Below are 23067 nucleotides of genomic sequence, written 5' to 3'. Positions count from 1 at the left end.
GGGGATCTGTAAGAGCTTCTCTGATGAAATAATGTTTTGCCTGAGGTCTGAAATATGACAGTAACTCGGAATTTATTTCTGCTGTTGAGTCTGAGATATAACAAAGAGTAACTTGTTCTGAGTTCCTTTCTCAAGATTTGAATTTCCAAGTTAATGGAAAATGTTCTATATTTCTTCCAAATTCTCCTCCTTTTATGATTTTGACTGTGACTCTCTCTCCCTTCCCTTTTTTTCTCTTCTTCCCATCATGGCAAGAAGATAAAAAAAGCAGAAAGAGGAATAAAGACAGAGTATGATTTCAATTCTATTTTTTAAATCTATGAACTAATAACTGCATCTTAATATAGCTAGACCTATCAAACATGGTAGTGTTAGGCCAGAATCACCATTTGAAGGCTGGGAAATTCCCCAGAGAGTTGGTGTGTAATAACACGGGGAAAATTCCAGCAAGAGCCCAAACTAGGACACAGATGAGTGTGGGCCTGTGTGTGACCCATGCGTGGGCTTCCAGAGCAGAAGGACATGAGCAGATAGTTCCAGGCTTCACATGAGACCATTTCTGGGGATGACCAGAAATAACCAAGTGCGATTTAGAGGAGGGCTTCGGGTCCTTGTGCAATGGGCCAGAAAAATCATAATAAATTTGGGGAGATTAGCATCAAGAGGTCCATGTGTACCCACAGGCAGATGTAATATATGGCCTCTGGATTACAACGGTCCAGTGAGGAACTGGCCATAGTACACGGGTTGGGAGTTTAGGCATGAGAATCACACTGCTTAGACTTCAGTAGCTGTGTAACATAGGGCAAGTTCATGAATTTCTCTAGATCTAAGTTTGCTCATCTATAAAATGGGGGTAACGATAATTATGAGTCTCAAGGTTGATGCAGGAATTAGTGAAATTATACATACTGTTAAAAAGCTGAAGCTTAAACTTACATAAGGTATATGTCAATTATATTTCATTTTAAAAATAGAACTCCCTGGTACTTGAATTGTATTTGTTATTACTATTAGCATTATTTTTTATTAAAGCCAATTTAGCCAAGATTTCCTGGATTTCTCAAACTATAAAACAAAATGAAGCCAAACCAAACCAAATAAAATAAAATACAGTACAGTACAATAAAATAAAACCTTCAGGTCTTTCTCTTTTCACAAAATCACCAATTCCAGTCCAAATTGCAAATATTATGTCACTTTCCTGTCCCAAATTCATCAAGGTTTCCTACCATATCCTCCTCTGCTTGGCATGAAAGGCCCTTTTGACGCCAATTTCAATGTTCTTGCCTTTCACTCTCTTTCGTTCAATCTATATTCCAGCCATGTCAGCAAATTTACAATTTCCCAAATGAACTCTATAATTGCAAGCTTCCATGCTTTGGCATATGCTGTTACTCTTGCCTATAAAGCTTCTTTTTATTCTATTCCCTCAAAACCCTGCAGCCCAGTGTGGCAAATTTTCACTACTCTGTCAATGGTGTGTTCACCCACCACACCCTCTACATAGCCCTCACCGACAATCCTAAGCATAGTAATTACTGACCCCTTAGCATTTTGAAAATACTAGGACTTACTTCATCAATATTTTAGACTTTTCTATATATCTGCATCATCCCCACTAGACTGTGATATTCTGGAATATAGAGAGACAAACACTGATGTTTAATATAAATTTTCTTATGTGGTGATTTTCAATGTCATCTTATTTGAAATTTCTATGCAAGCCCTACAACCCCAGCTACCTTCTAAACAATGAAATAAATCTGTTTGAATTCTTTCTAGGCTCAAAGATTATAATTCTTCTCAATCAAGAATTCTGGAGCATTTCTCTAATTTTAAAGAATGATGGATTGTGACAATTTACAAAACTATGACTGTCAAAAGAAACCAGAGGTCTCACTTTCAAGAATTAAATCCTAGTTCGAGTATAGTTTGTGCTTTATAAATTGCAAAGGATTATACAAATGGATATTTATCATTCATTATCTTAAGTAAATAAAGGGTTAGCATCATGGCATTTGGGGGAATAGCCCATTTGGATCACAAGTCAGAGGCAGACCCTTGGAATTCCTTTGCTTTAGGCCACCCAATTCTAGGATTTCCTAAAAGGAATGAAACTGTCCACACCTCCAGTTTGGTGCATTTGACTCTCTATTTCTCATTAATTCAGTAAACTTTTTTTTTTTTTTTTTTAAGATTTTTCTTTATGCCTGACTCTAAACTACTCAGAGCTCCTTCCCAGGACCCTGAGATCATGACCTGAACAGAAGGCAGACACTTACCAATAGGCTGAGTCACCCAGGTGTCCCTCATTCAGCAAATATCAATGAGGAATTTCCTTGGCTCCAGCCCCTATTCTTAGGCACTGCAATTACTGCAGTATACAAAGCAGACTAAGCTTTTATTTGGGTAATTTTATGCTAAGAGGAAACCTTGAGACTTGGTGCATAGTCTTCTCATAAGAGTTTCTCTTCTCATATCAAAAATAGGTCATTCTACTATTTATAAATAAATGATTCTTCTTATCTCGACCATCTAGTTCTAGCAAAGTAAGATCATAATGAGCCAGCTCTTAAGAAATTGTCACCTTCCAGGATGGAAAGGGAACAGAGCTAAAAATGTTGTCAGAAATCCTGATTCAGAACCACCTAGATAGTTCCTATGTTAATGAGGTTTTGTATCACACTCTTCCTCATCTCTATGATTTATTTACATTCAAGCTTGAAACAAGAAATCCATTGCAACTCTAGCCATATGCTTATATTAAAAGGGGATTATTATCCTGAAAAGTTAAACTTTTAGCTAGTCGTCAATAATAGTATGATTCTTTTCATGAACTTACATTGATCATAAATATGATTGATTGATTGATTGATTGATTGATTGATTGATTTAGAGAGACAGCCAGCTTGCCAGCAGGGTAGGCAGAGGATCAGAAGGAGAGGAAGAGAGAATCTTAAGCAAACCAGCCTGGAACCTTACAGGGAGCTTGATCTCATAACCCTGATATGATGACCTGAGCTGAAATCAAGAGTTAGTAGCTCAACCAGCTGAGCCACTCAGGCACTCTTGGTCCTAAATCTGTCCTACTCCTCAGAGTGAACATACTACAAGTAATAGTTTAAGATTACATTTGCTTTTTAAATTAGCTACTCTAAATTTTCTGATTTTTAGTTTTATTTTTTAAACTTCTTGATTTATTTTTTGTTTTTTAAAGATTTTATTTATTTATTTGGCAGAGAGACCGAAAGAGCACAAGCAGGGGGAGCAGCAGAAGGAGAGGGAGACGCAGGCTCCCCACTGAGCAGGGAACCCAACGTGGGGCTCTTTCCCAGAACCTATGATCATGACCTGAGAGGAAGGCAGACACTTAACCAACTGAGCCACCCATGTGCCTCTAAACTTTCTGAATTGTAAATGAGACTCTAACATTAAAGTTTTTGTTGTCACTTTTTTAGTTGCAGTAATTTTGAACTTTTATATTTTCATTAGTTTGTTATAGAAACTCACCTACGCTATGAAAACATGAACTTTATAGAAACCATTTACAATGGAGATTAAAGGTGAATTGATGAGGAATTGAATTATGATTGTAGGAAATATAAAAAATACTTTACTTTCTGTTACAAAAATAGAGTACACAGCATTATCAGGATATAAAGGCACATAACTGAAGTTTACTTTGAGTGTTATTCATCTTTTCCCACAGAGTTTAAAGATTTTATTTATTTGAAAGAGAGAGAACACAAGTTGGGGGGAGGGGCAGAAGCAGAGGGAGAAGCAGACTCCAGGCTCAGGAAGCTGAGGCGGGGTTCCATCCCAGGACCCTGGGATCATGACCTGAGCCAAAGGCAGACACTTAACCAGTTGAGCCACTCAGGTGCCCCTCCCACAGAGTTTAATGTAGGAATATATAAAGTGCTTCTATCATAGTTTTGTTTTATAATAGCAACATCCACAAAATGTTGTCATGAAAATAATAACATTCTTAGTTCAAATAATTTTACACATTTAGGAGAAGCAATAGAGCATTTTATCAGGAATGTGAAAGAATCATTTTATTCTTTCCTTATATGATATCCATTTGGTTTTATCTCAATTTAATTACTATGTTACCTAAAGGCAGTAGAGAATTTCTGAAAAAGTAAAAGGAAATTACAAGGGTAATAGAGCAATTAGGTACCAAAGCCTTCTAAAAATAAAAAACAAATAAAAAATAAAAACTTTTTTTAGAAGTGCCATTAATATTTCAGAGGATCTATTTGGATTTTAAAATTTTAAAAAGGCAAAAATCCAAATGGAATAGATTACCAAGAATAGTAAGATTTTTAAAACATCTAATTGATCAACTATTTTCTTTTTTTAAAGGATTATTTATTTATTTATTCATGAGAGACACAGAGAGAGAGAGGTAGAGACACAGGCAGAGAGAGAAGCAGGCTCCATGCAGGGAGCCTAACGTGGGACTCGATCCAGGGTTTCCAGGATCATGCCCTGGGCTGAAGGCAGCACTAAACTGCTGAGCCACCTGGGCTGCCCTGATCAACTATTTTCAATAAGCTTATGTAAATTCAAAACTTTTGTTTCAGATAAGCTTAACATTAAACCATCTATAAATAGGACTTCTTATTAATCTGCATTTTCAATGGGATATAAATCTCATTAGTTTTACATTCCTGTTAGATCTATGAAATCATAAAGATTTATTTTACAAATATAATTGATATATATGTTTATGTGTATATACTTTTGTATATGCAAACCCCCTATGTATATACATAGGGGATTAGTTCATAATACATTGGTTTCAAAATAACAATGATCCTAGAACTATTTAATTTATTGACTTTTTTTTCTTTTCTCTTTTTCGCCTTGAGACTTCTTTGTGTTTGGAATAAATTTCAGGTACTATTCAAATAACAAAAATAATATTAAGGATTTTTAAATATGAGAATGTTAATAATTACATTACAAATTTGCTCCCCAAAATAAATATATGTATAGAACTAGCAGAGAAAATAGAGCAAATGTAAAACTTAGAAAACTCATATTTTTCTTGAGTTTGTGCTCTTAACATATCAAAACTATCGGTGTACCAACAAGTCATATTTCCTCTAGATTATATATTCATTATTATGTTCATTAATGACTGATATACTACTATAATCAGATTAGTGCCAAGTTTATCTGAAGTATGAAAGGTATTATTATTATGCAATTGAGCTTTGAATTTACCTAGTTTTTTAAATCTGCATCTCATCATTTTTCCCATGTCACAAAGTTCTAAATTATGTTAATACTTTGTACACAATTTAACTTTATTGAGACAAAAAAATCGATAAATTGCCAATTATGAGAAAAAGTATCCATGAGGAAAAATCAAAACTAAACATCAGATCAGAAAAGAGTGAATACAGGGATGCCTGGGTGGCTCGGTGGTTAAGCATCTGCCTTTGGCTTGGGTTGTGATTCTGTGGACCTGGGATCAAGTTCTGCATCGGGGTCCCCGCAGGGAACCTGCTTCTCCCTCTGCCTATGCCTCTACCTCTCTCTGTGTGTCTCTTATGAATAAATAAATAATATCTTAAAAAAGAAAAAAAAAAAGAGTGACTACAAAAGTCTGGATTTTCAGATTTAACAAATAAAAATGCAGGACCTCCAGGTAAATTTGAATTTCGGGTAAAAATTCATCATTTCTAACATAGTATGGCCTCTAAAATATTTGGAAAAAGATTATTACTTTCTTATCTGAAGTTTAAATTTAACTGGGAGTTTATCTGGTGATCCCAAGTAAGTTGAATTTATAAGTGTTGATGTATCATTTATTTCAATTTCATCTGTTATTCATCAAATGATTTGTATGTAGCAAAGTCAATTTTCACATACTCAAAGACTATGACATTCTGCTAGTCTTAGGGCATATTACCTCTTCTAAATTTACTTAGTGTGGTTTTTTTCTTTTGTTTAGGGATGAACCTCTTAGTAGGAACCAGTTGGCAACTTGGAGCACAGCAACAAAGGAAAATTTGTTAGCTAACATTTAACAGTATTACAATAATGAGCAGGGCACCATGCTAAATGCTATAATTTTCTTATCTCCTTTAATCCTCAGAACAGCCAGGTGAGGTGAGCGCTATTACTATCCCCATTTCACAGATGAATAAACTGAAATGAGAAAGATCAAATAAGTTGATTAAGTTTGTGCAACGAGTCAGTGGGGAAGCTGGACCTGGAATTCAGACCTGCCTGACCACCTATTAGTCCCTGCATCAATGTTTTGCTGCCATTTCTCTCCTGTCCCTCTTGAGAGCCCTCCAAACCCCCCCATCACTCCTAAAGATTGCCAGATCCCATGTGACCCCATTTGGGTACCCCACTCTACTACCTGAGGCATGAAGAAGGCATCCCAGTTATTTCTAAGCACCCCTGAGATAGTGAATATCTTATGTGGACACAGAGAAGTGCATCAAAGGATTTCCCATTTGGTTCCAAACCAGGCAGTTTGCCTCCAGCTTTTAGCACTTAACCAGTAGACTCTTGTTTGAGAATATTTCACCTTTAATGATAGTATTAACTCATTTTTGCACTTGATATAATTGAATACTTCGTGTTTGGAATGGTCTCTTTGTCTATATGTCTATAAATCTGAGAATGATTTTTTTGAAGGTTAAAGATCAGGTTTTGAGACAGAACCCACAAAATCACTTTGTGTCCCTTGTTAATAATCTCCACCATCCATTTTGTGCCAGAAATTCACCAGTGCACAATAAAGGGCCAATAGCCAGTGGCTGGAGTTGGCTCAAATGCCATAAGGTTGGAACAAGGACATACCAGGCTTCCTAAGTACTTCACAGAAGGCTGCCAAAGGATTAGCTGGATGTTCCTGTGCCAGGTTCACTTAACAGGAACATGGCAAGTTGTGGACACTAATTGGTTCTCACAAGTATTTTGGGTGATATAAAAATACAACAGCAGGAAATAGAATTTCCCCTTAGAATGTGACCAGCTTCTATATGTACATAGATTTTATAGATTTTAATGCATGAAAAATATTATTATTGGTATGAAGCTTTAAAATGTATACTTTTCTTCTTTCAGTGCTACAAGGCTTATATGCCTACAATAATAAAAATTAAATGCATAGTAACAGCATAGTTTTATACCCTCACTCCACTTCTCCCATCTTATAAATTCATGGCTTTGTCCCATGATGGCCTGCCTGGACAATGACTTGTTTTCATCTCAGCATCTCTTTTCACACAGTTTATATGTGTATGTATACATGTGTATATGGGTATATATGAATATAGCTGTGCATATACGTATACATGAATATAAATGTATGTATGTACACAAATGTCAAAGGGATTTAACGTCCATTTTCAGTCCATGCCATGCTATAGTTCCTGGGATGATTATATACCTATTCAAAATTATAAGAGTTTTTATGTCACTGAAACCACAAAAATGCACAGTTGGACTACTGCATAGCTCTCAAATGAACACAGGTCTACGGGCATCAAGTCACCTGTCTGAGAGCAGTTGGAGGATAAAAAGAAGGTGCAAAGAAAAATGAATCTAAAAGAAAAGAAGGGAGTGGGGGCTGGGGGCTCAGTAGTTGAGCACTTGCCTTTGGTTCAGGCCGTGATCCTGGGGTCTGGGATCAAGTTCCCATAGGAAGCCTGCTTCTCCTCTGCCTGTGTCTCTGCTTCTCTCTCTGTGTCTCTCTTGAATAAATAAATAAAATCTTTTTTTAAAAAGATAGGGAGAGAGAGAAGGGAGTGTATTCACTGGCCCCAGTCAAGCTCCAAATATCTTTTCTAAGCGACATCATAACCATCTGATAATAAAAGTAGCCAAAGATTATAATAAGTATGTAACTAACTCTTGCACACAGTACTTACTCTCTGTCGGGCACTACTCTAAGCCCTTTGCAAATACTAACACATTTCATTCCCATGCCAACCTTATGACAAATTTACCTCATTTTATCTACTTTAACCTTTCTTTCTGACAAAGATTCTTAGCTAAATTTTTTTAAAAGCCTAATATTCTTTTAATAATTTCCAAAGCAAATATTTCAGAAATACTGCTTTCTTCCCCACACCTTCATGGCCCACTAAGAAGTTAGTGACCATGTGCCCCTTTAAGGCTTTTCATCAAAGAGATTCTTTGAGAGGCAACTAACAGTCACAGAATCTGCCTATGGACTGTGGATTGTGGTCCCGAGTACTGATGACACCTCCCAAATGGGAAGTTAGGTCCCAACTTGAGGGTTAGGAGAGAACTAGGGATAATCACCCACAGTGGCTGTGCAAATAATTCACCTGTATGTACATCGCTGCACTTAAGAAGTCAAGAGTGGCAAGTGTTCGCAATACAAAACTAGCAAAATCCTTCAAAAAAAAAAAAAGCAATATTTGATTTGAAATCCAAAAAAAAAAAAAAAGGAGTTAAATAGTCTTTGTAAATTATCATGGTACCAACCTGTCCATTGGCGTTAATGTTTGACTGTGTGACTTAATACTGACCAATATCAGAACCATATGGAGAATAATGTGATATATATGATATGAATTACATACATTTCATAGTTTTTCTCCTAGTGTAGTAAACACCAAAAACTGAAACAAATTGTATTTGATCCACTGATACCATGTTGCCAGAGATGTAATAATTCTGTCAATATGTCTTAGATTTATCATAACATGACCATTAATGCTTTGTTTCAGTTTTCAAGCTTTCTTTGCTAACTACCAGTTAGATATTGAGACCTTTCAACACAAGTAATTGTTATACAATTTGCAAGTGATGATAGAACAGATCACTGATTTCCCCTGTTAACCAACATAGCCTCACTACAGGATGGAGATGCATCCTAATCTGACTCAACTATCAATTTACGCTCCTGTCTCTTGTCCATAAATTCATGCAATGCAACTATGCATGTTTTGGAATACAAAGTTGCTGGAAAGTCCTAGATTAGTCAAGATAAATACCACTTTCAGATTATATGGTTAATCTTAGGAAAACTTTTTAAAAGATCATATGTAGGTTATAACAGGTTATATAAATGCTTGGGTACTTGGGTACTTCCCAAGTATAGAAACTTTTTAGAAGCGGGTGCTCTTCTAAGGGGAAGCCAATAAAAAATAGAAGAGAAAGATTCATTTGTTACATGTCACACTGGATGAAAGTAGGCCTTTAAAGTAAGAATGAGAATCTTGAATTTACTCCAGAAATAATGAGAAGTTATGTGTTAAGTAGGGTCATGACATAATGAAAAGGAGCAGCAGCAAGAGTTAGCAGCAGTCAGATTAAATAAGGTGCTGGTAAACTTAACAGAATGCTGGCAAATTAATAATACCAATTCTTCACTGAATTTTTTCAATTGGATAATTTTGACATGGAGCATTGTGTAAATTTAAGATATAGAGTGTATCATTTTCATATATTTATATACTATAATACTGCTGACATTCTAGCAATATTTAATAATACAGTATTATTGTCTATATTCATTATACTGTACATTAGGTCTCTCTTTACCAGGTTTTTTATCTTTCTTTCTCTGGGGTAATTGATAGAAGAATTAGATAGACTCATTGAGTTAAAGAAGGAAGTTAGAAGGGATAAACCTTGTTTGGTAAGGCAGTAGTAGTAGTAAAACATTAATTTCTTTGGCAATATAAGCAAGGACTAACTTACACAATTGCGTCTTTAATAAATGCCAATAATTTTTGAATTTTGAAAAAATACAAATGGTCAGTTACTGACTATTAATAATCTATAGCAATTATTTTCAAACTAAAACTGGCATCAGATAACCTGGAAGGCTTATTAAAATACAGATTGTTAGGTCCAACCTCCAGACTTTCTGAGTTAGTAAATTTGAGATGGGACCTCAGAATATACATAGCTAACAAGTTCCTAGGTAATGCCACTGATTCTGGTCAGGGAACCACACTTTAAGAAGCACTGGTGTATAAAAATGGGTTTAGCATTTTTTTAAAGATTTTACTTATTTATTTGACAGAAAGAAACAAGCAGGGGGAGCAGCAGGCAGAGGGAGAGAGATTCCCTGCTAAATAAGGAGCTCAATGTGGGGCTAGATCCCAGGACTCTGAGATCATGACCTCAGCCTGAGACAGATGTTTAACCAACTGAGCTACCTAGGCACCCTGGGTTAAGTATTTTGAACCATTTTAAATGGTCCACTTAAGAAACTACATTGACACACTATGTTTATAAATCAGAACCAAATACAAACAAATGAAATAACTTAAGGAAAAAATCCTAATCTGACTCAACTATCAATTTTTTTAAAGCACATAGGAGAGAAGAACATGTTAAAAGACACTACAGGGTTGTAATGAGCAAAACTGAGACTCCAGGGAAAAAAATAGATAGCTTCTTGGGCAAATAAACCGTGATGGAGGGGGGAAGAATGGAGAGAGAAAGAGATGCAGGAGAAAGCTCATTGATTGAAAGGCTTGAAGAAAGAATTTAGTTAATTTTGATATGTGGGCAGTTGTTGATTCCCAATTCAAAAAATAATCTGTAAAAAATTACAACCTCCTGGGATCCCTGGGTGGCGCAGCGGTTTGGCGCCTGCCTTTGGCCCAGGGCGCGATCCTGGAGACCCGGGATCGAATCCCACGTCGGGCTCCCGGTGCATGGAGCCTGCTTCTCCCTCTGCCTTTGTCTCTGGCGCTCTCTCTCTCTCTCTGTCTCTCAGTCTTTCATGAATAAATAAATAAATAAAATCTTAAAAAAAAAATTACAACCTCCTTATGAAACAATGGGAAATGTAAACTGTGCCTAAGTATTTAATTATATTAAGGAACTATTGTTAATATTTTAGATATTATCATAATATTGTGGTTATGTTTTTAAAAGATATTTATCTTTCAGGAAAAATAGGTAAAATATTTATGAATGAAATAAAATAATGCCTGGGATTTGTTTCAAAAGCATATATGGGTGAAAACGAGAATAACAAATGTCAAAAGATCAGTTATCATTTGAAAATCCTTTGGAACTCAGGGGTGGATATTTGGTAATTGTTTGCACTATTCTGTCTACAGAATATGTGTTTGAAATTTTCTATAATAAACTTGAAGATAAATAAGCCAAAAAAGTATATGGCTGAGGTTTTCTTTTTCTGTTTTTTTTTTTTTAAGATTTTATTTATTTATTGAGACAGAGAGAGAGAGGCAGAGACACAGGCAGAGGGAGAAGCAGGCACCATACAGAGAGCCTGACGTGGGACTCAATCCAGGGTCTCCAGGATCATGCCCTGGGCTGCAGGCAGCACTAAACCGCTGCGCCACCGGGGCTGCCCTGGCTGAGGTTTTCTTAAAAGTCACTTCTAATTTTTAAATATTTCTTCTCTGTTCCTTTTATGGCACCAGGTTTTCCAAATTTCAGTATGCTTCCCAAATTTCATCAGACAAAAGGATGGTGGGTAGAATGACAATATAGCAAATAATAGATTTCTAATAATATGTGTAAGGAGAAAATAAATACTGATCAAACACAAACTACTCAGGAAAGAGTGCTACTAAATAAGTTCAGAGGATTCAAATATAAAACAAGAAGCTTTTAAAATGAAAAGTGTCACATAACATGCTTCTTCATAATGTACAGCTAATTTAGGAAAGTAGGAAGTTGATCTCTGGCCCTTGATCTTCTTCACTTTCTATCATGTTATCAGAGTTGAGTTGTTACATGGTATTCAGACATTATATGGCATGAAAGTCCTTTGTCTACACCATAACCATGCCAGAGAACACAAAGAGAATTATAAGTTATCAGATCCATCCACAAATAACAGCATTCCAGAATATCATAGGCAGAAAGCCCTTGGGAAATTTTTCATTCTTCCAAACCCCACATGTAACAGACTGTCCTACTAATTAAATGAGACAGATGCTGCATCTGGACAGAGAAGGGGACACATGGCATAAACAGCTGGCAGAACTACCACCATGTACTCAAGGTAAACAAACTACTTCCTTTTTCCTTCTTCCTAAGCATACCTCGCCTACAACTTACCTTGTTAAAACATATGTTGCTATACTTAAGGCTAGTTTAGGGGGATGGAAAGCATATGTTTCATCTTTAATAAGAGTGACTTCCAGAATGCACTTACTTTATATGCTAATTTGACGTAGGAGGGTGGGGGGAAATATATCAATCATACTTAGGAACCATAACTGCATATAAATAGCCTTTATTACGCTCCGATCTTAAATACCTTTGCTGGGATAAGATTAGGTTATACCATGATTCATGATTTTACTACCAAAGAGGCTACATACTTTAAAGCGGAGAGAGAAATGATATTTCGCTATTTTTAATGGGCAGGAAACTGAGGCAATAGAAGAAAAAGTGAATTACCTATGATTTGGCAGCAGGTTAACTGCAGAATTGTCAGCTTGGATGATGGAAAAACATTTTACTAATTAATTTCTGCAACTCGCGTTTGTTGAAAGTCATTTAAATATGGAAAAGAGTAACAGGTACCTATTTGGTGCCAGGCACTTTGCTAGTCAATTATGAAGACATTAATACTGCTATAAATAATAATCGATATTTATTGAGTGCTGACTATATATGAAGCATCGTATTAACTCATTTGGTTCCCATAAAGATCTGCTACATTAGTATTATTATCATTTCTAGTTTACAGATAAGGAACCTGAGGCACAAAGATGTTAAATATTTTGTCAGAGATCACACAAATGGTAAATGGCAGAGCCAATGCAAAGCGGTAAATTAGACACAGTATATAAAATTGAATGTGTCACCTTGGGCACTTGCTATACAAAAGGGGAGCTTTTAGCCTAGACGAGGGAATGGATAGATAAACAAGCACATGAAATATCTCTTAAATGCCTCCTGTGTGTGTGTGTTAACTGCCTCCGGCTGTTGAGGGGATGCCACGGTGAGAGAGATAGTCTCTATCCCATGAACCGAGAGTCCACCATAAAGAGAGCTGGCCGGGTTGACAGAGGGTTACTGTTTAGAAATGAGAAGTGCATACATGGGAGGAAAAAAACCTTTTTCAGATAAAGTATGTTTTATTCTTTTAAAATTCCTGCCATAGACTTCCAACTTAAAAAGAACGACTTTTGGGTTTACTTTAGAATATTCTGGTGGCAAAGAGTCCTTGATTTTACAGCATGTGTGTATTCTCATTCTCAGGGGGTAACTTCTTTTTCCTCCAAGGCTACAAAGAAAGGCCATATTTAAATCACCTAAAACAAGATTTTGGTACATCTTTTTAAAAAAATTTCATACAACATATAAAAATTAGTTATTGGTATTTCATGGCTTGGCATGATATCATAACCCTCATCACTAAACATTAGTAGATATTGTAAAGGATCTAGAACATGGAATTAATACTGAACTTTGCCCACTCTTTGATCTAAATCTAGACTAAAAGCCACAAATTTGTCACCTTCCCTCAAGCATCCCAACCACTTATACTTTTCCAGAAATATTCACGGCCTTTGAGAACACACAGCATCTCCACATCAATACCAATCAGATCACAATCACAGTTAAAACCTGAGACTCCAGATTGGTTTCAGAGTATATTTATCTCCAGAGGCAAGAGTATAACCTGTTTGTGTGTATAACCTGTGTAACTTCTAATGTGCTTTCCATTTTGAAGATGTCCAAATATTGGTTCAGTTCTAAGATATTCAAACTGAAGGAAGTCTCAGTTTTCCCACCCATTGAAAACATTCTCTGTACTATATCTTGGTATGATCCAGACAAGTAGATTTAAGGAAATTTTAAACTCAACACAAAAATATTTCTTGACTAGCAACCGTGAGCAGAGCTGTCCCTATCTTAACACATCTGTGCGGGTCCCAGAGCTCACAACAGACAGGGCAACGTGGTCCAGCATAGCCCAGGCCCAGCACGCTGCTGCTTCAGTCACACTGGGGACATCTTTCAGGAAATCAGCCTGTAGACACACTGCGCTTATGAAAGCTGTATTTCTGGCAAATACCTTAAGTGGAAGCTATTCTTGTGTGGTTGTATTGAAATAAAATGAAATTGCTTGACAATTATAAGAGGCTATAAAACTGTCTGGGCTACTGTTTTAGAAGCATGAAATAGGTCAGTACATTCCTACCACGCATTCAAAGGTATAATTTATTTGGGGAACTCATGTTTGTGCTCAGATCTTTTTAATGCATATTGTGGGAATTATCCAGTATCCCATCAAAAGAACAGTGGCTAGTATTATATTAACTCCACCTTTTTAGCGGTTTTCCTCCTTTAGCAAGGCCGTCCTCCTTTTAAATACATCTCTTTTTAGCATAGAGAGTCAAATCTCATAAAAGTAAGAATATCAGACTTGATAAATCTGCTCAAAGCCTTTTACTGAAGTGGGAATTCTCTGTTTCTGCGAAATTGAAAGATTTAATGAATATATTCTTGTTATATTATGACATCTCATTTTTCCCTCTCATAAATACTTGTCGGGTTTATGATTTCCCACCCATTGGCCGGGAATGGCGTTGCACTCGCCGTGACTGTGGGTGCTCATACCAAGTTTAATTTCTCTCACAAGGAGAGTTGACAAAAGATCACAGCCAGTAAGCCCTGGAATTACCCTAGATATTGCCCTCTGTGCTCTGCAAATGAAATCCTACAGAAGACCCTTTGGAAAAGAAGAACATGATGGTTAACACTCAGAAATCCATTTTGCACAGGGCAGCATTCGTACACACAGAAGTGCGGAATGACAGGCAGAGCTGCCAGTTCCTCGATGAGAAAAGTCAGATGCTTAGCATTACACACACACACACACACACGCACGCACGCGCGCACGCACACACTGTCCCTCGCAGCCCCGTGCACCCCTCTCTCCCCCTGCAGCTTACCGCCCCCAGCTCCCTTCTCCCACCCATCCTTCTCTCCCTCCTTCTCTCTCTCCCATGCCCTTGATTGACTACCAGGTCAGATAAGAAATTAAGACCAGTGAAATCAGAACCAGACCGCACCTGTCCCTTCTGCAGCCAGAGGAGAACTGAAATAAAGCACTTATGAAACTGCTGTGATCATAACCTTCAAAACACTGAACTCCTCCCAGCTGTCGGCTTTCCCAACCAAAGGTTCCACAATAGAGACGCTGGCACCAAGGCCCAAATAATCTATTTGTAACAGAATGCCATCATTTTGGGACAGGGCAAAGCGTTGCAAACTGTAAAGATCCCTTTTTAGCTACAAAGATTCTGAAAATAGATGTTGCTCTACTGATTTAGACTTGCTAATAGGAGGATCAGTTTGCTTCTATTTAAAATGATTCATTTGCTCTGAGAGAAAAATGATAGTAAGCAGTGATAAATACTTGGAAATGTGGACAGCATCCACTCTCACTCTTCATTCAGTGGCCATTGACACTTTTTGCCCATTTCTTACAACTTCATTATTGACATTTACAAACAGCTACTAGATCACCAGCAATAAAGTTGAGCTCGCAGCTCAGAACTGTCAGTTACTCATTCCCGACAGCAAATGAATACAGAAGAGAACAATTTTGGTGCGCAGTGACCCATTGTATACATTGTTAGCTCTAAATGTTTAGTGAGAAAGATTTCAGTGATATTTTCAGTACTCCACTACATAGCAAAGGCTTCACTTTTAAAACTAAACTAGCATAAAGTGAGCTGGTCTGGAAAAGCTAGTTATTCAATCCAAATTATAGCATAAAATAACAAATTACTAATTCAGGTAGAGAAAACTTTCTTCTCCAAGGACTTCAAACTAATCATTATAATGATATGATAGAATTTGTAATAAAGCTATTTCACCACTATAAATTTTATTATCATTCTTAATAGCATACTTCTAAGCATTTATTATGTTCCAGGCACTATGATAACCACTTTACAAATATTAACTTACTTATCTTCAAAACAACTTTATGAAGTAGGTGTCCTTATCCTCTTTATTTCAAAGTGGGAAAATTAAGGAAAGAAGGGAGAGGCTGGTAGGTGAAGGAGCCAGAATTCAGACATATAGTATAACTAAATGTAAGGAGCCCTGCAAATAATACATATTTCTATATTCATCATACTCACCCATATTTTAGCCTGGAAAAAGTGTTCTGTGCTGCCACCCTGCCATAACAATTATGGATGGAAATTAGTCATCTGTTACAACTGTACAGGAGACTAAAGGTAAAAACATTCAAAAGCTATTTTAGCCAGATGTTAAATTCCCTTATATTTGCATGTGATGTTACAAATATACATATACACAAGAGTGGAGCCAAGAAATAGGACAAGTTTGTAAATATTTATACACAGAGAATGTACACTATGTTCGCATACATACTATCTCTAATCTCCTTTTTCTAATGATTTATTTTATTCTGTCTCAATAGACACAATTCTTCAACTGTGCTATTTTTCTTTTGAAATAGTAGATTGTTTACACTGGTGCTTCAAAGATATTTATGTAATTAGGGTTCTATTTCTACATTGACTTTTAAATCCAAGTTCTTCTTGTTTTGAAATATCATGTGCCCACAAATAAGCATAACCGTGCCACACTGGGAGCTGATCCTTCCACGCGAGGCAGGACGGCTGGTGATTTAAGCGCACGCTCGACCAAACCGCCGGGTTTAGAATTCTGGCTCCTTCACCTACCAGCCTCTCCCTTCTTTCCTTAATTTGCCCACTTTGAAATAAAGAGGATAAGGACACTTACTTCATAAAGTTGTTTTGAAAATAAGTAAGTTAATATTTGTAAAGTGGTTATCATAGTGGCTGGTACATAATAAATGCTATATAAATGTTTGTTTAAATTAAGATAAAATGAGCCTTTTCAACTATTACTATGTATATTTTAGTATGTGAATTCCAGTATATACTTAATAAGATGGCTTTCAAGTGTACATCCATGTGGGTCACTGATCTCCTGTTTCACTGTAATTGCAGCAATGATGATAATAATTTAAAACATCAGCAACATATACTAAGTGTTTACAATGCCCAGGCACAATTCTAAGTGTCATATAATTCTCTTCTCACTCTGAGATAGATACTGTCCTTATTCCTACTTTACAAATGAAAAAAAAAATGAAATTTTTTTGAAGAAACTGAAATTAAGCAAAAGATACATAATTACTCATGTCCCCAAATATTTAAGTAGCAAACCATGACGTGGAAGAAAACCTACCTGATTCCACAACTGGTGCCCAGAACAGCTCAGCTATTCTTCCCCCTTCAATAAAAGCTTCTTCAACCCTTAGCCTTTCCTGGGCTGTTATTTCTTTGTACATTGATTACTGAACTAGTTATCCCAAGCCCTTCTTGGGCACGGTCATTACCTTATATTGGTTATATCTCATTACTGAAAAATAAACTAATTGGTGCCAGGGCCCTAGGGATGGTTTCTAGACACCCATACTTGAGCTTGTTTCAAGCTGGGATGGAAAGAATGCAGGACTGAGAAATCACAAAATCGGGATCCCAAGCCCTGATTTTACCACTCAATGTTTGTATGACCTTAGACAAGAAATTGAATGAATCTGGCCATTAAAGTTCATTGTGACACAGTTACACTTGTTTTAGCACTTGGCTACTATTATTAAATAAATTTAAAAGGAAATTTTTTATATTGTTTAAAAAATATTTTCTTGAACCTAAAAATATGAAACTAAGATGATTGTTTGATCTCTCCATTTAGTAAGATCATTTTAGAAGTTAATTTTTTTAACACACACCTAGGTCTGAAACCCTTTATAACATGATAAAAGGTATAGCATCCAGCTCCTCATAATTTAAGTGGTTACTGGTTAACATCCAAAACAAATTCTTAAAAGAGTATCTTTTTCCTGGCCTATCTTTCAAGGACAAAGAAAAGTCTGGCATTTCTTACCATTGCAAGAAGTTTGGTAACACTCAGCCAGGATATATTGGCTAAAAGAATGTGCGTGTGTGTGTGTGTGTGTGTGTGCGTTTAGACACAACATTCTCTCCTTTGCAATCAGTTTTACTCATCAGTTTGCCCAAGTACTTCTCTGATACTAAAAAAAAGAAATCAAATGCTTTTGGAAAAGGATTGGCCAGGGTAGTAGATGGGGTGACTGGATTCCTGTGTTCTGTTTCTTCTACCAACAATCACAGAACCATCAGCTAGGCATTCTAATAAAAGTCCAAATGGGAGCTACATAAGAGAAGGCAACAGAGTGGGTAGGGTACAGAAGAGAAATTCCAGAGCTCTTCTTCATTAGCACAAGCGGGATTGTGGTGGATTTCTAGAGTCTGGAAAGAAATGACACAACAGGACCGTATGCCACTGTGGTGTGTGTCCAGGGGTGTTTGTGTGGGTGTGCAGCTGTCTGTAGATCGCCACTGTGGATTATGCCTCCAGTTTCAAAACATCTTTAGCAAATGCTAAAATCATTCATTCTGTCTTACAGCAGCAGATGACAAAGAGAATTCACTAAGAGTTTTGCAAGAATACGATTGGCTCAGAAGGAATAAAGTCAGCTAATAAAACTGTGAAATCCAAGCAAACTCTCTGAGCATATCTGGTAACAACAGCCACACACAGCCCCTGCTGACTTCACTGAGTGGCAGGAAAAATGGGCTAGAAGATCATATTTGGCTTTACATATTAAATCTTTCATATTCAAGAAACAAAGAATGTTTAATTGTTTACAAAGAGCCACTGTTACTAACATAAATACCTTAGTCTACATAAAAAATTAGGTGTTACATATGCTTGTCTTAAATATTTACCACTCAGGAGATGAGATTTTCCTGCCCCCCAAAGACCCTGGAAATATTTCCATACTAAAAAATATAAATTCTTATGAAATTTGAAAATGTTCTTTTAATATCATAAATGTTCATACTTTCTTGGCAAAGTCTTGAATTAGGAACCACAGTTTTAACTCACAACTATGAGTTGGGGATTGGCATCTCATGGCATTGGGCCTCCAGGACTTATAAGAAATATTTGGGTCACAGTCAAAGACAAGTTGGCAACAAAAGCAGTTCCACACATTTGTAAATTGCTTTGTAGGGTTTAAAACTCTCAAAAAAAACGCACTTGGTTATTCTGAGGATCAGAAAACTACGTAAGTCCTAAATCTCTCTATAAAACACAACTCTTTAAAAGGGATGTTTTTCTTTTCTCCCTAAACAAATACTGTAACAGAATTTTACTACAAAACGTAGTAATAATGGGTTTATAAACCACTTCACTACAAGGCAGCCGCCTCAAAAAAATTAAGTCAAATAGACTGGAATCTATATTAACACCATTTTTCCCATTGATGATTTTTATTATAAACAATATGGTATAACAATATGGTAAAAAAAATTGCAATGCTCAGTAGAAGAAATTTTCATTTTAGCTTTTCTTCTTTTTAAGACTTTATTTATTTATTTGACAGAAAAAGAAAGAGCACAAGCAGAGGGAGTAGCAGGCAGAGGGAGAGAGAGAAGCAGACTCCCTGCTAAACAAGGAGGCCAACATGGGGCTTGAACCCAGGACCCTGAGATCATGACCTGAGCCAAAGACAGACACTTAACCACCTGAGCCACCCAGGCATCCCTCACTTTAGTTTTTCATAAAATTCCAGAAACATTTAGGTAAAAAGAAAATTCATAATGTCTCTTTTGTCATATTAAAGGGATGTTAATATAACTAGTGTAAAAAAAATCCACACAGTGATGTTATTGTTTTGCTTCATTCCTAGATGAAGACACATAAATCTGCTTTCTTTTATGTTAGAAAGGTACACTCACTTTTCCTTGCTCAAGTCCTATCATCATAGGATTTATAAAAAATAATTAATGTGTATTTAAACACGTAATAGTTTGTATCCTGATAAATATATTCTTTATACCAATCAATATTGAAGCCCTAAAATTGATCATATGAAGAAATGACCATTGCTCCCCTTGCAGCCTGAAGTGTCTCACATCCCCTGTGAGCTGCCTCACAGGTAAGTCAATAGGAACTCCACATGGGACCTGAGAGGAGAATTTTGCCCTGTAAGTGTAATCCATTTATTGGTTTATGGACCAAAAAACCTCTCGGGAGTGTTACAAACTCATACGCTTTCCTTGAGTGATGGGTTTTACACTTGGATTTCTTATTTAATTGAAAGATGTGTAGAAACTTATGTATAAATAGAGTTCCCTATTGGTTACACATTTCAAGAGTATCTCAAGAGTATAAATTATTCCATCAAGGGGTTGGAATAAATTATTCTCAATAATTGGAATCAATTTTCCCTAGAGGAAGCACAAAAAAATTCCCATTAACATGGATAGAGATTGCATATAAAGCATGAGATGAAAATATAATATCACCTACAAATGAGCTTTGTATTGCTCATATTTGTATCTCTGCTGGAGAAGTAGTCCAGCGAGATAAGCCCAGTCATATTGAAATATATCCTATCTGGGTAAAGTCCACACTGCGTTTTGGATGTAGCACAATGTAAGCAGATCAATAGCAGAAAAGAGAACACACAAGCCTTAGTGCATAATCACCGTTTTTGTTTGTTGTTGGTTTTTTTTTTTTTTCTTTTAGCTATCTCCCATTAAATGGTAGTAGCATTGCCTGGCTTATACCTACCTTATAGTAATTCTATAAAGAATGAGGAGTTATGTGAAAAATACATCCCAATCCTTTGAAGAAAGAAAAGGTTAAACCAGTCCATTTGAGCATCAGGGGCAGCAGTGATCATTCATTGAGAAGTTAATATATATCCCAGCAACCCTACTGAGCATTTTACTTATACCACTCTATTTAAGAGACAATGTGGCAATATGGCTAAGTATATGTACACCCTGGACCCAGACTCCACAGGGCTCGAAGATCTATGGTATTATCCTCTAGCTGAATCACCTTGTGCGACTTACTTAACCTCTCAGGGACTCAATTGTCCCATCTGTAAAATGGTGATAATAAAAGCACCTCCTTTCATATGATTTTTGCAAAGATTAAATGTATTAGTATTATTAAAAAAAAAAAAAAAAAAACAGGGGCTCCTGGGTTGCTCAGTTGGTTAGATGCCTAGGCTTAGGCTCAGGTCATGATCCCAGGGTCCTGGGATCCAGCCCCACATCGGGCTCCCTGCTCAGCAGGGAGCTGCTTCTCCCTCTCTTCTGCAAACTGCTCCCCCTGCTTGTGCTCTCTCTCAATCTCTCTCTCTCTCTCTCTATCTCTATCTCTGTCAAATAAATAAGTAAATTTTAAAAAGTAAAATATATAGTATAATACAAAGCACTTGAAAAGTACATGGCACATAACAAGTGTTTGCTATTAACATTGTTGTTCCTATTAAGAAAAACAGGGCAGGGGATCCCTGGATGGCTCAGTGGTTTAGCGCCTGCCTTTGGCCCAGGGCGCAATCCTGGAGTCCCGGGATCAAGTCCCATGTCAGGCTCCTGGCATGGAGCCTGCTTCTCCCTCCTCCTGTGTCTCTGCCTCTCTCTCTCTCTCTATGATAAATAAATAAATAAATCTTAAAAAAGAAAAAAAAAAAAGGTTACGGGCCTTTAAAAAAAAAAAAAAGAAAAGAAAAACAGGGCATATTTGTATATATGCCAAGTAATGAAAAGTGAGTTTGAGGCAAGAGTCCCCAGAAGAGTCTATTCTTCACAATGGCCATGGGAGCCAGTATAGCTGGACACCAAAGGTGAGCAACTGAGGGCTAGACATACAAAAGTCTTCATTGGTCTCTTAAAAAGAATGCAGATTGGAGCTAACAGCTAGCTCCCTGGACTGGATTTCCTTAGCAAGTAATGGGGGAGAGTTTAAAAAATAAAAAAGCTATCCTTTACCCTCTGTTGCAGAATGGATCACCCTTCACCAATATCTACTTTCTCTCCCAACAGGAGGATTAGACTTCCCCATCATATTGAAGTCAAATGTGATACCTGACTTGTTTTGACCAGTGAAATGTGAACAGAAGGAATACAGTGCCACTTTTGAGCAGGAGCTTTACTAGCCCTTGTGTGTAGCACAAGATCTTTCTTCCCTCTCCCTTGGTTCTGGCCAGTTCTAAGTTGGCACTTTGGAGTGGGGGAATGATGCAATTGGGCAGAGAATTTAGGTGACCCACAATGGATATATAAGGTGAGAATGAGATGTACTTTTTTTGTTACACACTTCTGACATTTAGGGGTTGTTTGTTGCTTCAACACAACCCAGCCTATCTTGACTGACCCAAAGCTATTACAGTGTCCCAAATGAGGGAGGAAACTCACCCTGATGTGATGAGAGTCAACATACATTAATGAGAATTATCTACTGCAGGGGGTCAATGACCTGGTCAATGATACCAGACTGAGGTCAACAACATGCATGACAAGAATAACGGCAAAAGGTGGTCATAAACCTCAACAATTAGAGAACAATTAGGCAGTATTTAGGACCCTGCACTTGCATGTGGAGTCAGAGAAGAGAGAGACTAGAGCAGCGAGACTGAACATCCATTCAGAGGAATCCATGTACTTACTACCTCTCATTGCCTCTTCCAGTTAGGAGGAGTTTGAGGGACAAGTATCCCACAGACTCCCCTAGCGAAGGCTTGGTCTATTTTTATTTTTACTTCTAATGTAATTCAACCCTTTTCTTTGCACTATCCTCCCAATCCCTAACTCTGGCCAAACAGAAATGACTTGCAAAGTGAAGTTACATATAAAAACAAATATCTGAAAAGATATCAAAATAATAAATAGCCAAAAAATATGAATAGAGCACATGCAGGAGGGTACCACAGATACTGCTACGATCCATCCCCTCCTTCGAAGATTACTAATAATGACCCAGAGTTTCATATGTGCTAAGCATTTTGCTCGGTATTTTCCAGGGTTTATCACCTAAACCCCCAGAATAACAGAGATGGGTTCTACTATTAACCCCGTTTTAGACAGGAGAAAGTTAACTTGGGAGGATTACTTCTCTGGCGTCCTACAAGAAGAGAGTCAAGATAAGATCTGAATTCTGGAGTTTTGACCCCAAAAGTTAGGTCATAACCTCTATCTGACACCATTACAAAGA

Source organism: Canis lupus, chromosome 32 (assembly GCF_003254725.2).
Source record: "Canis lupus dingo isolate Sandy chromosome 32, ASM325472v2, whole genome shotgun sequence".
In the NCBI taxonomy this organism is placed as follows: domain Eukaryota; kingdom Metazoa; phylum Chordata; class Mammalia; order Carnivora; family Canidae; genus Canis; species Canis lupus.
This window is presented reverse-complemented; position numbering follows the sequence as displayed.